The sequence below is a fragment of the Jaculus jaculus genome, chromosome 5 (genome assembly GCF_020740685.1).
Source record: "Jaculus jaculus isolate mJacJac1 chromosome 5, mJacJac1.mat.Y.cur, whole genome shotgun sequence".
Classification (NCBI taxonomy): Eukaryota; Metazoa; Chordata; class Mammalia; order Rodentia; family Dipodidae; genus Jaculus; species Jaculus jaculus.
Genome location: NC_059106.1, coordinates 89200681 through 89221370, shown reverse-complemented (window position 1 = coordinate 89221370; position 20690 = coordinate 89200681). Strand labels below are relative to the sequence as shown.

At 40.9% G+C, this 20690-nt stretch overlaps 1 protein-coding gene and 1 pseudogene across 1 annotated transcript in view; one reads left to right on the top strand and one right to left on the bottom strand.

Annotated features, from left to right (window-relative positions):
• Positions 1-20690, bottom strand: part of C5H1orf185 (chromosome 5 C1orf185 homolog) — a 172756-nt gene that overhangs the window by 121830 nt on the left and 30236 nt on the right. The gene's annotated exons all lie outside the window — the stretch shown is intronic.
• Positions 10832-11717, top strand: LOC101602818 (annotated as a pseudogene).

Below are 20690 nucleotides of genomic sequence, written 5' to 3'. Positions count from 1 at the left end.
AGGTCATGAGCCCTAGAGGTATAATGCCTCCTGATGTCTGGCTAAATAAATATATTAGGCTTACCAAACTACCCATTAAGCAGTTCTCTTAATGTTCATACCCACATGTTAATGCTGCTCTCACTTTTGGTTCAAGAAGCTTCTCTTTTCAAATGACAGTGACTTCTGGGATGACTGAAAAGGCACCACAGTGGTGAGAAGAAGGGACAAAGGAGTGTTCAGCACTGAAACATCCCTATCACACCTTCCAAGGCTCAGGGTCCATTGCGGAAGAGGTGGTGGAAAGAATGTAAGAACCAAAGAAAGGAAAGGATATACAGTGTCTTCTTCCAGACACAAAATGGCCTAGATATCCATGACCTCACAGTGCCTGACACTGCATATACAAGACCATCAAAATAGGAGGAAAAGATGATGACATCAAAATAAAAGAGACTGATTGAGAGAGGGAAAGGATATGATGAAGAGTGGAATTGTGGAGGGGAAAGTGGGGGGAGGGAATTACCATGGTTTATTGTCTGTAATTATGGAAGTTGTTAATAAAAATTATAAAACAAATGATTGGACTTTTATGTGAGTAGGAATAAAACTCAGTAGCAGAGGCCAATAAGCTAGAAAGGAGATATAAAAGGAATATAAAGGGAGGGAGGAGGGAACTTAATTGGCTGGTATTGTAGATATGTAAGTAGAAGAACAGATTAATGGGAGTAAAAAGGCCTAAGTGAGGTCATAGGAAGAGATTGAGTAAAGGAAAGGTGGAGGAAGGGCTAATCAAAATCTATGAGGCTATAAATAAGTCACATGGAAACCTACTTTTTTGGACAATAGAACACTCAGAAGCCATAAATTGTTACTAGAAAATTTTCAGTGTCAGGTATGGGATACCTTCCAGTGAGTTGTTGGCCAAGGAGGTCCCTGATATCCCCAAAATATTACAAGCCATTGTCAAGACCCTTGGTTTCCCACCAGAAATAGATGGTAAGACCCTATTGTTGAAGACTTCACATACTTTAGCTATAAGGTCACTGAGAAAACCTTCTATAGCTGAGCTGAAAACCTCCTCTATGTAGACCAGCTGACAGAAAGCTGGAAAAAGCTATGCTGCATGCTGTTCAATGGGAGAGAGAGAGAAATCACCAGTGAAGATAGTCAACAGTGGACACTGCAAGCCTTAAATTTGGCCAGCTAGGCCAAATGACCCAATGGGTACAATGGTGGAATGTCTGTTATGGGGAAAACCAACCACTCTCTAATTGGACTGGAGGCCCACTCTATGGGAGGGAATATATCTGATACTGAAAACCTAAAACAGGGATAGTCATGAGCCTTAGGGGTGTAACATCTGTTGGTGTCTGGCTAAATGTATAGAATATGCTCAACAAACTGCTCAGTAAACACTTGCACTTCTCTTAATGTTCATACCCACATATTTATGCTACTCTCACTTTTGGTAAGAGAAGTTTCTCTTTTCAGATGGCAGTGACCTTGGGATGACTGAGAAGGCACCATGGTGCTGAGAAGAAGTGACAGAGGAGTACTCAGCCCTGAAATATCTCTATCACACCTTCCAAGGATCAGGATACATTGTGGAAGAGGTGGCAGAAAGAATGTAAGAGCCAAAGGAAAGGTAGACCCCTTATAATGTGCTCCTCCAGACATAAAATGGCCTGGATATACATGACATCGCCATGCCTGATACTGCCTACACAAGACCATCATAATAGGAGGAAAAGATCATGACATCAAAATAAAAGAGAGACTGATTGAGAGAAGGAGGGGATATGATGGAGAGTGGAGTTTCAAAGGGGAAAGTGGGGGGAAAGAGGGAATTACCATAGGATATTATTTATAATTATGGAAGCTTTAAGAAGTAAAAAAAAAAATCCTAGAATGAAATGATGAAAACACAACATAGCAAAACTTAAGAGACACAGCGAAGGCAGTTCTAAGAGGGAAGCTTATAGCTCTAAATGCCTACATTATAAAAATAAAGAGATGTCAGCCTGGTGAAGTGCCTTAGGGGTTAAGGCATTTGCCTGCTAAGCCTAAGAACTCATGTTCAACTCTCCAGGTCCTATGTAAACCAGATGCACAAAATGATACAGGTACACAAGGTCACACATGCACACAAAGGGGCACACATATATGGAGTTCGATTTCAGTGGTTGGAGGCTCTGGCTTGCCAATTCATTCTCTCTCTCTCTCTCTCTCTCTTTCTCTCTCATTAAAAAATGCCAGTCTGTTGGGCTGGTCTCAAAAAAGAGAGACAGAGAGAGAGATGTCAAATTTAAAAACCTACTTATCTCAAGGTATTGAAAAAAATAAAAACAATCCCACCACAAAAGGACCAGATACCAGATAGAAAGAAATGATCAAGATCAGGACAGAAATCAATGAATTAGAAATGAAGTAAATATTTTTTTGAAATGATGAAATGAAAAGACAACTCTTCAAAAAAGAAAACTAAAAACAATGAAGCTGGAGAGATGGCTCAGTAGTTGAAGGTATATGTTTTCAAAGCCCATCAACCTGGGTACAATTCCCTAGTACCCATATAAATCCAGATGCACAAAGTGGTACATGTATCTGGAGTTCATTTGCAGTGGCAAGAGGCCCTGATGAAGGTTCATATATTCTCTCTCTTTCCCTCTTCTTTCTCTGTCTCCTTGCAAATAAACAACTAAGTAAATACAAAGAAATAGAAACCTCCTTCTTCATTGGATAATTAAAGGACACAATTTTCCCAAAAAAAAAACTGAAAAAGAGAGCAATTGTTTGGGCAGAAGTATCTTGCTAGGATAAAGAAAGCCTTACTCCTAGACTATAAGTTGTTACTGGTAAATCCTTGTGCCAGAGATCTAGAGATGAGTCATTGTTCTTGCACCCTCATCCAGTGGTCTGTTAGTCAAGGAGGCCAGAAACAATGCAGATCCTTGGCAAAGCACTTGGTTACCCACCAGAACTAAATGGTAAGAACCTATTGCTGAAACACTACAGGCTATGGTCATAGAATATTGAGAAACATGGTGGAACTAGAAAGCAAAAACTGTTGGGGGATAGAAATCATAAACATATGAACAAACAGTGGATCCTGCAACCTACAAAATCAACAAACCAGGCAAGATGTACCCACTAAGAAATCATGGCACATAAGTTATGAGGTAATCAACTGCTTCCTGATTGGATATAAGTCCCATTCAGTGGGAGGAATTCATGCCTGCCACTGAGAACCAAATCAGGAGACTATGGTCTGGAATGTCTAAACCCCTAAAGGGAAGCTTCCACTGTTCTTTGACTAAATAGAGAGGTTATACCCATAAAAAGCCTTCTTTTAATGTGTATATTTAACCCCTTTGATCAGTGATACTCTCGCTCTTCGTTAATTAACCTACTTTTTACAGCTGACAGCAAAAACCAGGGTGACTCAAGACTGATCACACTGACTTCTAAGAAGAGAATGCCGAGTGCCTAGCACAAGATGAGTCATCTCTAGCAAATCTTCTAGGGCCCAGGAAACATTAGAGAGAGAGAGTGGAAGATTAAATATGAGTGTTCCTCTCACTCCTGGCCAAAAAACTTTCTCTATGAAGATGGCAGTAGGCCCTGAGGAGACTCCAAACTCATAAAAGAAGAAAATAAGAGGTTGCTCAAAGCTCAACACTAAAGGAAAATTCTAGCAGATCCTCCGAGGCTCAGGGAACATTGTGGAAGAGGGGAGGGAAAGAATTAAGAGCCAAGAATTAAGGGAATGTGTTCTCCAAGGCATTGCCTCCCCCCGCCCCACCCGCCCACAGAGACTGACTGATACATACATGACTCCACAGTAATTATGGATTCACCCACTGAGGAGGGCCCTCACTGGAATGAAGAAAAGGAAGAGGAAACAAAAGTGAATAACCTGATTGGAGTATGACCAATTTGCAGTATGTCCATATATTAAAGTTTCCAATAAAAATATTAAAATGGAATTTGGGGAGCAGCAAGATAGCTCAGCAGTTAAGGCACTTGCTTAGAAAGCCTAACCACCTGGGTTCGATTCACCAGTACCCACATAATGTCAGATGCAAAAACTGGTGCAGCTCTTACCCACTCTCCCTTCCCACCTCTCTCCTTGGAAAAAAAAAATTTAACAGAATTATGAAATTTGCAGGAGAAATTATGGGTATGGACAAAACTATATTAAGACAACTGGTTTAAAAAATAAGTGTAATATATTCTCTATGTAAATACAAGCTTTGAATTTTTGTTAGGTATGTAAGAGGAGTGTGAGTCAAAAGAGGCCAGGAAGCTAGAAATAGGCTATGAGGGGAGGAAAAGAGGAACAGTAAAACATATGTGATATGAAAGTAGAGGATCAAAGCCGGGCGTGGTGGCGCACGCCTTTAATCCCAGCACTCGGGAGGCAGAGGTAGGAGGATTTCCATGAGTTCAAGGCCACCCTGAGATGACAGAGTTAATTCCAGGTCAGCCTGGACCAGAGTGAGACCCTACCTCGAAAAACCAAAAAAAAAAAAGAAAGAAAGTAGAGGATCAGATACTGGAAGCAAAAATGTTTAAATGGGTATAAAAGTGGGGAGTGGAGGAGAAGAGGGGAAGGGTTAACTAAAGCTAAAAGTATATGAAAAAGCCATATGGAAACTTACTTCTTTGCTAATTACAAAATATAATTTTAAAAAGATAATTTTTAAAGAGTTTGAGAAAAAGCACTCTGTGTGAGTACATAATGCTGCCCTCAAAAGCCAAAAATAACTACAGGAAGATCCCAGTGTCAGAAGTGGGATAAGAGTTGTTGGCCCAGGAGATTCTTAGTATCCCAAAACAATATAGGAGATATATGTATATCAGTGCTCTTGATTGTCCATGAACTACATGGTAAAATCCCATTGCTAAAGTTGGCACAGACTTCAGTTACAGGACCATAAGAAATCAATCTGAAACTGAGCCTAAAACTTCTTCCCTGCTGGATAGCTGTCATAGTGCTAAAAGGTGCTAAGTAGACTGTTGAGTAGAGGGAGTTATCAACAATCTTACATAGCAGTGAACTCTGTGAGCTCCACAAGCAATCACTCATGCAGGATGTACCCAGTGGTGCAATAGTAGCATGACTGTTATGGGGGTAACAAACTGCTCTTTGATTGGATTTGAGGCCCACTCCCTAGGATGGAATTCATGCCTGAAAACCTAGTCAAAAGCCAATGGCTAGGAAGGAAGCTACTATTTTTGTCTAAATGAATATGATGTGTCCATCTAATTTCCCTATGTGTGTTTATACCTGCAGATTCCCTCACATTTGGTTATAGAAGCTTCTTTTTGCTATTGGTGTTGACTTCTGTGGATACTCAGCATTTATCAAAGTTCTGACAATAAATTACTGTGAAGTGCCCAATGATAAGTGAAACATCCATATCATACCCTTCAAGGTTCAGGAAACATTGCAGAAAAGTGGACAGAAAGAATGTGTGATCTATGGGATGGAGAGATGGCTTAGCAGTTGAGGTGCATGGCTGGGAAGCCTAAGGACCCAGGTTTGATTTTTCAGGTCTCATGCAAGCCAAATGCACATGGTGGCACATGTGTCTAGAGTTCATTGGTAGTGCCTAGAGGCCCTGGATCACCCATTATCACTCTCTCTGTATCTCTCTCTCTCTTTCCATCTTTCTATCCTAAATAAATAAAATCTTTTATAAAAAAGAATGTGTGATCTAGAAGTTGGGGAGGAGTGCTGTTGAACTTTGTCTTCTGGACATGATGTGGCAATTGCATTCATGACTTCCCCGAAACTTGACTTACCATGTACTAGACCTTCACATTATTGTTTCCATCATGGAGAAGTGTAGGAAAATAAATGTAATACATCACATAAATAGACTTAAAGAATGAAACCACATGATAATCTCAATAGCTGGAAAAAGGGCCTTTGAAGAAGGTTATAATAACTTTATGATAAATCCCAAAGAAACTAGGGATAGCAGGAAGAAATCATAATGTAATAAATGCTATATGCAATATACGTATAGCCAAAAGTATTCCAAATGGGGAAAAACTTAAAGCATTTCCTCAAAGATCAGAAATAAGAGAAGGGTGATCAATTCTCTATATTCTTATTCAACAAAGCATTTGGAATCTTAGCTACAGCTATAAGATAAGGTAAATAAATAAAAGGGATACAAATAGGAAAGGAGCTTCCTGATAGAATGACCCCTGGGTCTCCAACTACTCAATCCCCTGCTCCAGAGGGTGTGTGTGCAGAGTGGGTTGGCCAGAGCTCCTGATTCATTCCTCACCTACCAGTTCCCTGGTCCTGGTACCCCTCCTGCTGGCTTAGGGTGACATGGTCCCTGTGTGTGGGCTGTGGAAGCAGGTCTTTTGCTCAGATTTCCTAATTGACTAGCCCCTGAGTATCCAAATCCCTATTCCCCCGAGCCAGAAGGCACACAGGCCATTGTAGGAGCTTGACTCTTCTTGACCCTGGCTCTCCAACTTCCCAGCTCTTGATTCCCCAAGCCCCATTTGCTGAAGAATGAGTGTAAATTGAGTAAGCAGGCCAGAGCTTCCAGATCCCCTGGTATCTTTGATGTACTTACAATCTCCACAATCTGTGCATCTGCATTTATAATCCCATAGTACACCAATCTGGTTCACATTTAAAACAGAAAACTCACTGAAGATCCTACAAAGAAAAACACTTGCATCCCTCTCAATAAAATAAAATGTTTCCCCAAGGTGAGTAGAGCAAAATGCAAAATTTAAAAGAAAAAATGAAAGTCAGAAAACAGAGATCTCTACCAAGGATGCCTAATCCCACAATGGAAGCCTCCAGTGAAATCACAGAGAAATCAACAGAGATTCAATCCCAAATTGAAAATACAACAACAAACATGACCCTGATCAAAAGAATAGCTGAAATGGAAGCAAGCCATCAAAAAAAACAACAATTGCATAAATGAAATTGAGCTCAGTTAAAAGAACTTGGATTATGGAGATGTATGAACATCATTGGAATTGATTAAAAAAAAAAAACCTGTGGGGACTTTTAAAGTTGGATGAATGCATTGCATTTTACATCATGTATGGTTATGAGTTTACAGGGGCCAGGGATGGAATGTGGTGCTTTGATTCAGGTGTCCCGCATAAATTTAGATGCTCTGGATGCTAGGTTCCCCAACTGATTACAATTGGAAATTAAAGCCTCCTGGTGGCAGTGTATTGTAGTGCTTGGCACACTGTCCTGCTGCTATTGTCCACCTGATGTTGGCCAGGGGTGATATCCACCCTCTGCTCATGCCATCATTTTCCCTACCATCATGGAGCTTCCCCCTCAAGCCTATAAGGCAAAATAAATCTTTATTCCCACAAGCCACTCTTGGTTGGATGATTACTACCAGAAATGTGAACCTGACTGCAACAGGCTTGGAATGGAACACTTCAAAGTCTAAAAAACTATGGCTTCCAACTCAAGCTACTGTACCCAGTGAAAGTAGCCCTCATAATAGATGGTGAAAGGAAAACTTTCCATGAAAAAAATCAACTCTGTAATTATATGAACACAAAGCCAAACCTACAGAGAATAATTCAGGGAATATTCCACACAGAAGAATCAACTAACCAATCTCAAGAGCCTAGAAGAAGAAGATATCAATAACCAAAACTAGAGCAGGCTCAAAAAAAGTACAAAACACAAGAAAACATCAAACCCCATAAGCATCCCTTTGTGGCAGATATTAAATCAAACCTCCCAGTTATAACCTTAAATATTAATGGTCTTAATTCACCCATCACAGACAAAAGTTAACAGACTGGATCAGAAAAATGGACCCTTCTATCTGATGTCTTCAAGAAACCCACCTCACCACTAAAGACAGGCACTTCCTTAGGATGAAAGGATGGAGAATAATATTCCAAGCAAATGGAAATATGAAACAAGCAAGTGTTGCTACATTAATATCTGATAAAATAGACTTCATACCAAAAGCAATCAAAAAGGACAAAGAAGGTGACTTTTTACTCATGAAAGTAACAATCTAACATGAGGACTTCACAATCATAAATCTATATGCACAGGTGCACCATGGTTTATAAAACAAAATCTACTTGACAACAAAAGAGAAATAAACATGAACACCATAATAGTTGGAAACTTTAATACCCCACTGTCATCAATAGACAGATCATCCAAAGAGAAAATCAACAGGGAAATAGTAGAGCTCAACAACACCACAGAACAACTACACCTAATGAAAATCTACAGAACTTTCCACCCCAATCCTACAGTATACACATTCTTCTCAGAAGCTCACAGAACCTTCTCCAAAATAGACCATATATTAGGCCATCAAGCATGATGCCATACATTCAGGAAAACGGAAGTAGCTGGTTGCATCATATTAGATCACAATGCTCAAAAGCTATAAATTAATAATAAGAGACACATCAGGAACTCCACCAGCTCCTGAAGATTGAACAACAGACTTTTAAACAATGAATGGGTAGTGGAAGATATCAAACAAAGAAATTGTAAAATTTCTAGAATTGAATGATAAGGAAAACACAACTTACCAAAATTTATGAGACACAGTGAAGGCAGTCCTAAGGGGGAAATTCATAGCAATAAATGCTTTCATAAAAATGACAGAGAGATCACAAATTAATACCTTAACTGTCCACCCAAAGACATTGGGAAAATAAGATTCCAACCCTAAGAGCTCCAGACAGAAAGAAATAATCAAGATTAGAGCAGGAATTAATGAATTGGAAACTAAGAATCCAATTCTAAAAACCAGTGAAACAGCCAGGCATGAGGCACACACCTTAATCCCAGCACTTGGAAGGCAGAGGTGGGAGAATCACCATGAGTTCGAGGCCACTCTGAGATGGCATAGTGAATTCCAGGTCAGCCTGGGCTAGAGTGAGACCCTACCTCAAAAAAAACTAACAAAAAAAAAGATCAATGAAACAGAACTAATTCTTTGAAAAAGTAAACAAGATTAATAAACCCTTGGCTAACTTAATCAAACAAAATAGAGAAGTCTCAAATTAACAAAATCAGAAATGACAAAGGAGAGGTCAAAATAGACATCAATGAAATTGGAAGTATCATCAGGACATATTTCTAAAACCTCTACTCTACAAAATTGGGCAAGCTGGGAGAAATGGATGAATTTCTAGCCATATAACACCTACCAAAACTAAACTCAAAGCAGATTAATCTCCTAAACAAACATACCACATCCATTGGATCCATTGGAAAATCTGTTTGCTTTTTTCCAGAAGGTAGTGAGACCTGAACAACTAAACTACCCCTCGCACTTCAGCCAAGCCACAGGTGAAACCACAGGGGAATTGGGGAGAAGAGAAAGAGTTCTGCTTCCATGCTGAACCTGATAATCAGCACCAGGGTGTAGGAGACAGAATCTGAGGATACTCAACACCTTCCAAAGCAGAGATCCAAAGGCTCTTAAGAGCTCATTACTGAAGTAGACTTAAAACCCACCCACCATGGCTCAGGGAATTTTGCAGAAGAAGGTGCAGAAAGATTGTAAGAGGCACAAATTGAGACATCATGCCCATAGGTATTTCCTCACCCCCCCCCCCAAAAAAAAAAACGGACTGCTGCTTCCATAACACATAATCCACAATCCCATGGGGAACACCTGCAACCCCACTGAGGAGGGTCCCCAGTGGAATGGGGGCAGGGACAAGGGGAAAAGAGGGTACCAACACATGGTGCATGTATACAAAATATGTTGTTAATAATAATAATAAGTTAAAAAATAAGTAGGAAAGGAAAAAGGCATATCCAGAAGTGGAAAGATGGTTCAGTGGTTAAGGCACTTGTTTGCAAGGCCTAACAACCCAACTTCCACTCCTTAGTACTCACAGAAACACAGATTCACAAGGTGGAGTTCATTTGCAGAGGCTGGAAACCTCTTCTGTCATTCACCCATTCTCTGCCTATCTCTATCTCTCTTTCTCTTTCTCTCTCTATCCATCTATCTTTACCTCTCTGTGCATCTCTATGTCTGTCTTTGTGTTTCCAAATGAATAGTAAATAAAAAATTAAAAATATAAGCTGGGCACAGTGGTGCATGCCTTTAATCTCAGTCCTCCGGAAGCAAAAGTAGAATTGCAATGAGTTTGAGACCAGCATGAAGCTACACAGTAAGTCCAGATCAGCCTGGGCCAGAGTGTAACCCTACCAAAAAAAAAGGAAAACATACTTTAACAAAGTCAGAGTATTCCTATTTGCAGATAATATAATTCTATACATAAAAGACCCTACATTCTGTTAGAAAATCTTAGATCTGTTAAACACTCTCAGAAAAGCAGAATAAAAATCAATATTCCCCAGACAATAGCTTTTCTATACACCAATAACAAGCTTACTAAGAAAGAAATCAAGAGGGAAAAGTCTAAAACATAATAGCTACCCTCATAATAGGAAAAAAAGATAATGACATCAAATTAGGAGAGACTAATGGAGAGAGGGAGGGGGTATGACGGAGTTACGAAGGGGAAAGCAGTGGAGGAGAAATACCATGGTTTGTTGTCTGTAAATATAGAAGTTGTCTATTTATATATATATAAATATCTGAATGCACAGAGCTTCTCCATATCTAGATATTGGAAGATATCAAACAAAGAAATTGTAAAATTTCTAGAATTGAATGATAGTACCTAGGGGGGAGTGTGGGTCAGCCGGGCTGGGTGGATGCTGGTGTCCTGACGCCTAGCTGCTTGCTCCTGCTGGTTCCAGTGGGTCCGGAAGCGTGGGCCTGCCTTTCTTGGCCTCTGAGTTTCATGCTGGGTATGCTTTTGCCCTGGAGAATGAAACATGAGTGAAGACTCTGAGAAACTTTGGCCCAGCCCAGCATATTATGAGAAAGTTGGGTTTTGTGGAGTTGAAGAAAATAAATCATTGGAAATCCTCCTGAAAGATGACCCATCTAGATATGGAGAAGCTCTGTGCATTCAGCCAGAGGTCCCTGCTGCCATCCATGGACTGCATGCTGGTATGGAAGGTGTTTCCAGGGATCTTGCCTCCACACTGCGAACCCCGTGCCCATGTGATGACCTATAGCAAGGATCAGTACTCCGATGTCCTTCCTGCCCTGAAAGTCTTTAGATTCATCAGCGACACCACACCTCAGGTTGAACTTTATCTCCCTATGTATCAGCTGGAGTCTGGGAAGTTGCCTCAAAATCCCTCTTTTCCACTGGAGGCAGACGATGAAGTGTTTCTTGCCATTGTTAAAGCCTTGGAAAAGATGGAAGAAGACGGCGTCCACTGCTATTGGATCATCCACTGCTTTGTGGACCAGCAGAATAACAAATACCAGGATTCCCTACCTCAGCTGTCAAAGGCTTTCAAACAACACTGGAATGTGGAAGATAGCAGGCTCCTGAGAAATCTGAAGATGTGTGCTGCAATATCCAGACTTCCTTATGGTTTGTGGTTCAAAAGGTGCTTCACAGGATGCCTGCCTGTCCAGTTTACAAAGAGGTCTAGGATAAAGCTGTAAGTGGATCTTGTAAGGTCTTAGTTTTTCTAGCTTGTGGAAATTTTATTAACCTTTAAAATAGAAGTAATGACATTGAACAGTGCCGAGAAGATAACAAAGTTCCTGGAAAACATTCCCCAGGACAGCTCAAATGCCATCGTCAGCAAGGCCATCAACTTGTGGCACAAACATTGTGGGACCCCTGTACATTCAGCCTGACTGCTGTGACCATGTAGACAGCCTGTGGCTTTAAGCATTTCGTTCTAGTCAGCTGGTATACTAAACCAATTAGAAATGACGTTCTTGTTGTGGTGCTCAAAATGCAATCTTTTTCCCAGTTAAATAACTTAAACAAGCAAACAAAAAAACCCTATGACAAGAACAAACGTTAACTGCCCAACTGAGTACTTCATGCCTTAAGACATGCAGGCTGACAGAAAATTCCAGAGAAAAATATTAGCAGCCCAAATGAACAGGCATGCTTCTCGGCCAAGGTCCATTCAGACTGGAGTGATGTTACCAGATCCCATCCTCGATAGCACTTCTTCCTTAAGCTTTTTGATCTGGAAAATTCTCCAGCTTCAGCTCAACTCAGCTTCTCCAAGCACATCCCTGGGGGGGGGGGGGGATTTGTCTTATAAACAAAACAGTTTATTGCCTGTTTGTTGCTTCAGAATATTCAATACCACTCAGTATTTTCAAAGAGTCTCAGAGTAAATTGGTTTGGGGTCAATAGGGAAGCATAGGTAGCCAAACAAGATGCAAAATGTACTGAATAATATTACCAAAAATCTGGTGGTACATGCCTTTAATCCCAGCGCTTGGGAGGGAGGCAGAGGTAGGAGGATCATGTGAGTTTGAAGCCACCCTGAGACTACCTAGTGAATTCCAGGTCAGCCTGAACTAGAGTGAGACTCTACCTCACCAAAAAAAAAAAAAAAAAAAAAAAATCCTAAGAAGGAAGGTTACCCAAATACGTCTGCTTTAATTTAACTGGCCTGTAATACTGTATGAATGGCATGTCTTATTACTGCAATGTTTAAAATGCCCACAGTATTCACTTTGTACAAACAGCTCTAATAATTGCCTAGATTCCCTCTCTCTCTCTCCCTCTCTCTCTCTCTCTCTCTCTCTCTCTCTCTCTCTCTCTCCCTTTTTCTCTGTCAAATAAATAAATGCCTAAACATATCTTTTTAAAAATATATTGTATTTATTTGAGAGAGACAGAGAATGAGCATGCAGGGCCTCCAGCCAGTGGGAATGAACTCCAGATGCATGTGCCATTTTCTGCATCTGGCTTATGTGGGTCCTGGAAAAATCAAACCAGGATCCTTTGGCTTTGCAGGCAAAGGCCTTCACCACTAAGCCATCTCTCCAACCCCTAACTATATCTTTTTCTTACCTGTTATTTATCATTTTCCAGTATTTTTATATGGAAAAATTGTAGTGAAGACATTTAGTATGTAATTGATAAGAAGAATTTGTTATGGTTGGTGATTATTTTTTTATACATGTGAAATCTTTACTACTATGGAAAAGCAACTATTTTAATAAAAGATTTGGGCTGAGACGATGGCCTAACAGTTAAGCACTTGCCTGTGAAGCCTGAGGACCCCGGTTTGAGGCTTGATTCCCCAGGACCCATGTAAACCAGATGCACAAGGGGGCGCATGAGTCTGGAGTTTGTTTGCAGTGGCTGGAGGCCCTGGAGTGCCCATTCTCTCTATATATCTGCCTCTTCCCCCCCCCCCCCGTCACTCTCAAATAAATAAATAAAAACAAACAATTTTAAAATAAATAAATAAAAGATCTACATTACAAAAAAAATTCTTAGGAATAATCCTAACCAAGGAAAGACTTCTACAATGAAAACTTTAAAACACTGAAGAAATTGGAGATGCCAGAATATGGGACGATTTCCCATACTCATAGATATAAAGAATTAATATTATGAAAAAGACATCTTACGGAAAATATGTCAGTTCAATACAATCCTCATCAAAATTATAATGAAGTATTTCACAAAGCTAGTAAAAAGGATCCCAAAATTCTTGTGGAAACATAAAAGTCCAAGCAATCCTAAGCACAAAGAGCAATGCTGGAGGCATCATAATATTTGCTGCTCTGAAATTGTACTATAGAGCCCTAGTAATAAAATTAGTATGATACCACACAAAAGCAGATAAGCATATCAATAGAAAAAAATACTGGTGCCATAAATAATCCCATACAGCTATACAACTTCATTCACCTAATTTTTACAAAAGATATAAAGCATATACACTGGAAACAAGACAAACCTCCAACAAATGATGCTGGGAAAAATGGATATCCACATGCACAAGAACAAAGCTAGATCCACATCTTTTACTCTGATCAAAATCACTTCAAAGTAGATCAAACCTTGATGTCATATCTGAAACTATTAGAGGAAAATAGGCAAAATATTTCAAGAGATAGACATAGGCAAGGACTTGCTGAGCAGGACTCCAATAACATAGGAAACAATCCCAAGAACTGAGAAATGAGGTTGTATGAAATTCAAGACCTGCTGTACAGCCAAGGAAACAATCAGCAGAGTAAAGACTGAGCCTACAGAATGGAAGAAAATCTTTGCCAAGTATAAATCCAAGAGGGAATTAATATCTATAACCTATAAAGAGCTCCAAACATTCAATACCAATAAAAACAAATCATCTGAAAATAAATGGACTAAACAAATTGAATGGTTTCAAGGGGAAAATTACAAATAGCCAATAAATATTTGAAAAAGATTTTAGCAGCTATAGCCATCAGAAAAATGCTAATTAAAACTGCCTTCAGTGCTGGAGAAATTGCTTAGTGGTTAAGGCACTTGCCTGCAAAGCCGAGTGACCCAGGCTCAATTTCCCAGGACCCACATAAGCCAGATGCACAAGGTGGTGCATGCCTCTGGAATTTGTTTGCAGTGGCTAGAGGCCCTGGCATGCCCATTCTCTCTCTCTCTCTCTCTTTCCTTCTCTCTCTCTCTCTCTCTCTCTCTCTCTCTCTCTCATAAGTAAATTCTATATGTAAGTTGTTTTAATAAAAATATTTTTAAAAGTTTGAAACTGCCTTGAAATACCATCTCAGCCCAGCAACCAATGGCTATCATTAAGAAAATTAAAGCACAACAAATGCCTGCCGGAATGTGGGGAAAGAGAAACATGACAGGCAAGAACATAAACTGGGCAGGTAGAGGGAGAAGGGGGAGCTGAGGGAGCAAGAAGGAAGAGAAGCTAAGGGAGGCAGTAAGAGCAGATAAGAGAGGAGGGGGAGCTAGGGGAAGGAGGACCCTTGGGTGAGAGGTGAGGGTCAGGGAAGGGAGAACCTGAGTGGTGGAGTTAGTGCTGGAAAACCCAGGGCTGACTGATTCTTCACTTTCTCCCCAAGTCTCTAGAACTCCGGCTAATGCTGTTAAACTAAGGAGCTGATCACAGGATGCTTAATCTGGAGGCAAAAGAAAGACACCGTTTAAAGATTGCATAAAATAGTAAGCCAATTATCCTGGTTTATGCCAGCCGATGGTCAAAAGTCAACAAGTATGGATGAAAAAGAATCTTTACTAAACAACAAGGGAAAAGTCTGCAATGAAAGGCAGCTAGTGAACAGCAAGGACCAAATGATGGCCTCAAGATCACTGCCAAGAAGGTCAGTAAGGGCCCTGAAAACAAAGAAACAACAACAAAAAGAAAGAAGCTGGAAAACAATAAGAGGAATAAAAGGAAGGACAAGGAACACAAGAAGAACAAAGAAAAGGTAAGGCAGTGAAGTAAAGAAAAACCAGCCAGGCATGGTGGTGCACACCTGTAATCCCAGCATTCAGGAGGGCCTGGTGGGAGGATTGCTGTGAGTTCAAGGCCAGCCTGAGACTACATGGTAAATTCCAGGTAGCCTGAGCTAGAGTGAGATCCTACCTAAAAAAAAAAAACTAAATAAATAAATAGGACACAAATATAAACCAACACAGCTGTAATCACCTGACTTTTGGCAAATACGTCAAAAAATCACACTGGTGAAAAAACAGCCTCTTTAACAATTAGTGCTGGAAAGATTAAATATCCACATGTAGAAGAATGAAAGTAGATCTCTATCTTTCACTCTGCACATCAAGCCAACTCCAAATTGATCAAAGACCTTAATATAAGACATGAAACTCATAAACAATTAGAGGAAAAAGTAAAAATATTAACATGTAGGAATAATCAAGTAATTTATGAATAGGACTACCATCACTCAGGAAACAAGGCTTAACAATTGGAAAATGGTACCTTATGGAATTAAAAGGCTTCTGTACAGCAAAGGAAACAGTTATCAAGTGAAGGGACAGCCCACAGAATGGGAGAAAATCTTTGTCAGCTACACATCTGCTGGAGGATTGATATGTAGAATACACAAAAACCAACACAACTTCCAGTTAAGATGGTGGCGTAGGTACCATGCCAAAGCAGCTTAGGGGGGAAAAAGACTGAAAAAACTCAGCAAAATACACACTTTTACTAAAAAGTGAGGTGTATAGTAAATCGAAATGGCAGCGGAGAAGTAGAAGAGATCCAGAGCCCACACAGGCCGGCTAAAGTGGCCCCGGCAGGTCCGCCGACCATGGCGGCAGCAGCGCACCGGAAAGCCACCAGGCTCAGCTCCAGCCGCAGGAAAAGCCAAGTGAGGGGAGCTTCCACTCACACCACAGCTCTCTGCAACTCAAGAAACATGAAAGGAGAGCAACAGTGAACAATGAAGGAGCATATCACAAGGTAGAAGGACACATGGAATAGCAAGAGAACCAGAGCAGCGGCGGCTCCCTCCCCTCCCCCACCGCCTGTGCCCAGCTCCAGCGAACAGAGCAGAGGTCCCCGGACCTGGCCACGCCAACTTGAGCCAACAGCGGGACCCAAGTAGGAGCAGAGTCTGGCAGCAACATCAGCGGCTCCAACACCAGCAGCAGCGGCCCCAGCAGCGGCAGATCCAGTAGCGGCAGCAGCGGCAGATCCAGCAGCGGCAGCTTCAGAGGCAGCAGTCACAGATCCAGCAGCAGCAGCAGAGAATCCAGCAGTGGCAGCTAAAGCAGCAGCAGCGGCAGCAGCAGCAGTGGGCCCAGCAGAGGCAACAGACCCAGCAGCGGCAGCTGTAGCAGCAGCAGTGACAGATCCAGCAGTGGCAGCTTCAGGAGCAGCAGTGGTGGTTCCAGCAGCAGGGGTGCCGTTCTGCAGGGTCACCGTTGCCAGGCTCGGTTTGCCCCGTAGGCAAAGCCAGTGCCCAGCTCCAGAAATCAGAACAGCAGCCCAACGACCCAGCCAGCAACTTGACGGAAACCAAAATCATCCAAAAAGGTTACTGGGATTGATTGCACCAGGGAAGGGTCTCACTTGGTCACAAGCTGACTTGGATCCCTCAACAGACCAGAAATCTTAACCTCTTTGTTGCTAGAGGATCTGGTTGTTATAAATACTCTTGCATAAATACTCGGTGCTGTTTTTGATTGAATGTGTATAGTGTTTAGTTAAATTTTAGAATCTACTGGTATTTTATTCCACTCAGCCTACTTGAATACTCCCATAGCAGGGAAACTCAACCCCTAGGAATACCTTTGTAGATAATTTTATAGCCTTAAGAGCCACACCTAACACCTTAAACTCCTATCCTGAAGACATATAACATCAAATCAATTGATACAGCTAAGAATACCTAGCTAGCTAGAACACACACAAAAAAACCAAAAATAAAGCCTCAATCAAATGCAGTGAATAAATAACTCTTGAAGGATGAGATACAAATGGTCAATAAACATATAGAAAAAATGGCATAGGACTAGGGAGATGGCTTAGCAGTTAAGGTGCTTGCCTATGACGCCTAAGGACCCAGGTTAGATTCCCCAGTACCCACGTAAGCCAGATGCACAGGGTGGCACATGCATCAGGAGTTTGTTTGCAGTGTCTGGAGGCCCTGGTGTGCCCATTCTCTATATGCCTCTCTCTTTCTAATAAATAAATAAATAAATTTAATGTTACTACTTGGACTGGAAAGATGACTTAGAGATTAAGGCACTTGCTTGCGAGGCTTAAGGACTCATGTCCAACTACCCATGTCCCACATAAACCACAGTGACACAGTGACAAAAGCATGGCTGAACAGCATCTGGACTTTGATTGCAGTGCAATGGCTACAGGTGCACCAATTCTCTCTCTCTCTCTCTCTCTCTCTCTCTCTCTCTCTCTCTCTCTCTCTCTCTCTCTCTTTCATTCACTCTCACATAAAAAATAGTCTGTTCAGGTTGCCTCAAGAGGAAGAAAGAAAGAAGAAAGAAAGAAAGAAAGAAAGAAAGAAAGAAAGAAAGAAAGAAAGAAAGAAAGAAAGAAAGAGGGAAAGAAAGAAGGAAGGAAGGAAGGAAGGAAGGAAGGAAGGAAGGAAGGAAGGAAGGAAGAAAGAAAGAAAGAAAGAAAGAAAGAAAGAAAGAAAGAAAGAAAGAAAGAAAGAAAGGGAGAGAAAGAAAAGAAAATAAATGCCACTATGAGCCAGGTGTGGTGGCACATGCCTTTAATCCTAGCACTTGGGAGACAGAGGTAAGAAAAACGCCTTGAGTTTGAGGCCACCCTGAGCCTACAAAGTGAATTCCAGGTCAGCCTGAGCTAGAGTGAAACCCTACCTTGAAAAACCAAAAAAAAGTAAAACAGTCACTACCTAGTCATCAGAAAAATGTATGTCAAACCTAATTGAGATTCCATCTTAACCCAGTCAGAATGGCAGTCACTAAGAAAACAACAAAACATACTGGAGAGGATGTGGAAAAATGCGAACCCTTCTGCACTGTTGGTAGGGATGAAAATTAGTCTCAACTGCTATGGAAGCTAATATAGAGGTTTCTCAAAAACAAAAACACAAATAGGGGCTGGAGAGATGGCTTATTGGTTAAGTGCTTGCCTGTGAAGCCTAAGGACCCTGGTTCGAGGCTCGATTTCCCAGGACCGATGTTAGCCAGATGCACAAGGGGGCGTATGTGTCTGGAGTTCGTTTACAGTGACTGGAGGCCCTGGCATGCCCATTCTCTCTCTCTCTTTGTCTTTCTCTCTCTCTGCCTCTTTCTCTTTCTGTATGTCACACTCAAATAAATAAATTAAAAAATTAAACAAAAAAAATTTTAAAGACACAAAAATCTTCCATATGGCCCAGCTATACTTTTCCTGGGTATTTACCCACAGAACTCCAAGTCATCATGTCACAGAGATTCTTGTACATCAATGGTCATTGTAGCACTATTCACAGTAGCCAAGTTGTAAAACCACAGTGGTCTAACAACAGAAGAATGGATAAGAAAATGTGTCTGCTGTATATACCTTTAATCCCAGCACTCTGGAGACAGAGGCATAAGGACCACTATTAATTGGAGGCCAGCCTGAGACTACATAGTGAACTCCAGGTCAGCCTGGGCTAGAATGAGACCCTACCTCAAAAAAAAAAAAAAAAAAAGAAAGAAAGAAAGAAAAAGGAAAAGAGAAGAAAAGAAAATCAAACACAATTGATTCTTTTGAGACATTAAGAATGCAGTTATATTGTTTTCAGGAAAATGGATGCAATTGGATATAATCATATTAATCAAATTAAGCAAGTGACAGAGAGACAGATATCATATGTTTTCTTTTGTTTGTAGTTTCTAGAATTTATATAGATATCAAAATCATGTATGTATGTATAAAAATAGAAGTAAATCTGTCTTGGGGATTAAGGGAACAGAAGGGTAGAGGGTCTGAGGAGGAACATGTTCAAAACAACAGTGATATATTTAAAAGAGGGAATGCAGCATAACTAGACTGTAAGACCCTATTGCTGAAGACACCACAAGCTTGGAGTACAGAACAGTGAAAAATGCAGCTGGAGCTGAGCTTGGAAGTCTCCTCTCTCTTGCCTAGCTGTCAGTATGCTGGAACGAGCTATGCAGGCTGTTGGAGGAGAAAAGTCAACAACAGTCTTAACCAGCAATGAACCCTGCAAGTGTAATGGCTGGCCAGCCACATCAAATGTGGCAACTGGTGCAATAATCACATGTGTCTTATGGGGAAAACCTATTGCTCTCTGATTGGATTTGAGGCTCCATGGGAAGGAATTTATGCCTGGTACTGGAAACCTAATCAAAAGCCTATGAGTGGGGTGGTCATAAGCCCTAAGGTGGAAACTACTACTGCTGCTTGACAAAGTGGTTATTTTATGCCCACCAAACTGCCCTCTAAATATGCTTATGCCCATATATTGATATATTAATTCTTCACTTTTGAGGAGATTCAAAACTCATCAAAGTGCTGAGACAGTGGAGTGGAACACTGAGAGGCATCTCTATCACATACTCCTAGGCTTAGAGACTATTGTGGAAGAGGTGGCAGAAAAAATGTAAGAGGCAAAGGAAAGGAGGAGTGTTTTTCAATACTGTTTTCCAGACACAAACTGGCTATTGCACTCATGGCCTTACTACCTACTAGACAAGAACTGCATAATAAGAGAGGGGCATATGGTAATATCAAAATAAAACAGACTATTTAGAAAAAAGAAGGGATGCAGTGGAGGGGAGATAGGAGAAGAGACAAAGAAGGGTAGTGAAAGGGAATTATGATCATGAATTATGGTATACTGTATATATAGATGTATGGTGGTCGCTAATAAAAAGTTTTTAAAAACTAGCTCATCAGACTAATACTTAAACTGAATGAGATAATAAATATGCATTCTCATTCTCGGGGAAAAAAAAAAAGAGGCTGGGGAGATAACTTAGTTGGTATAGGCTTCCCATGAAAGCTGAAGGACCTAAATTCAATCACCAGATCCCACATTTAAAAGAAAAAGAAAAAATAATAATCAGCCATGGTTGTGCTAGGGAAGTGGAGACAGGACAATGCTGGGGCTCACTGGACAGCCCACCTACTTGGTGAGTTCCAGGTCAATGAAAAGGCCCTGTCTCATAAAATTAAGTGGGGGCTAGAGAGATGGCTTCGCAATTAGGGCACGTGCCTGTGAAACCTAAGAAGACATGTTCAATTCTCCAGGTCCCATGTAGCCTGATGCAAAGTAATTCAGCATGCAATGTGGCACATGCACACAAGGGGGGGGGGGGGCGAATGTCTAGAGTTCGTGCACAGTGGCTGAAAGGTCCTGGCACACCCATACTTTCTCACTCTCTCTCTCTAGCTC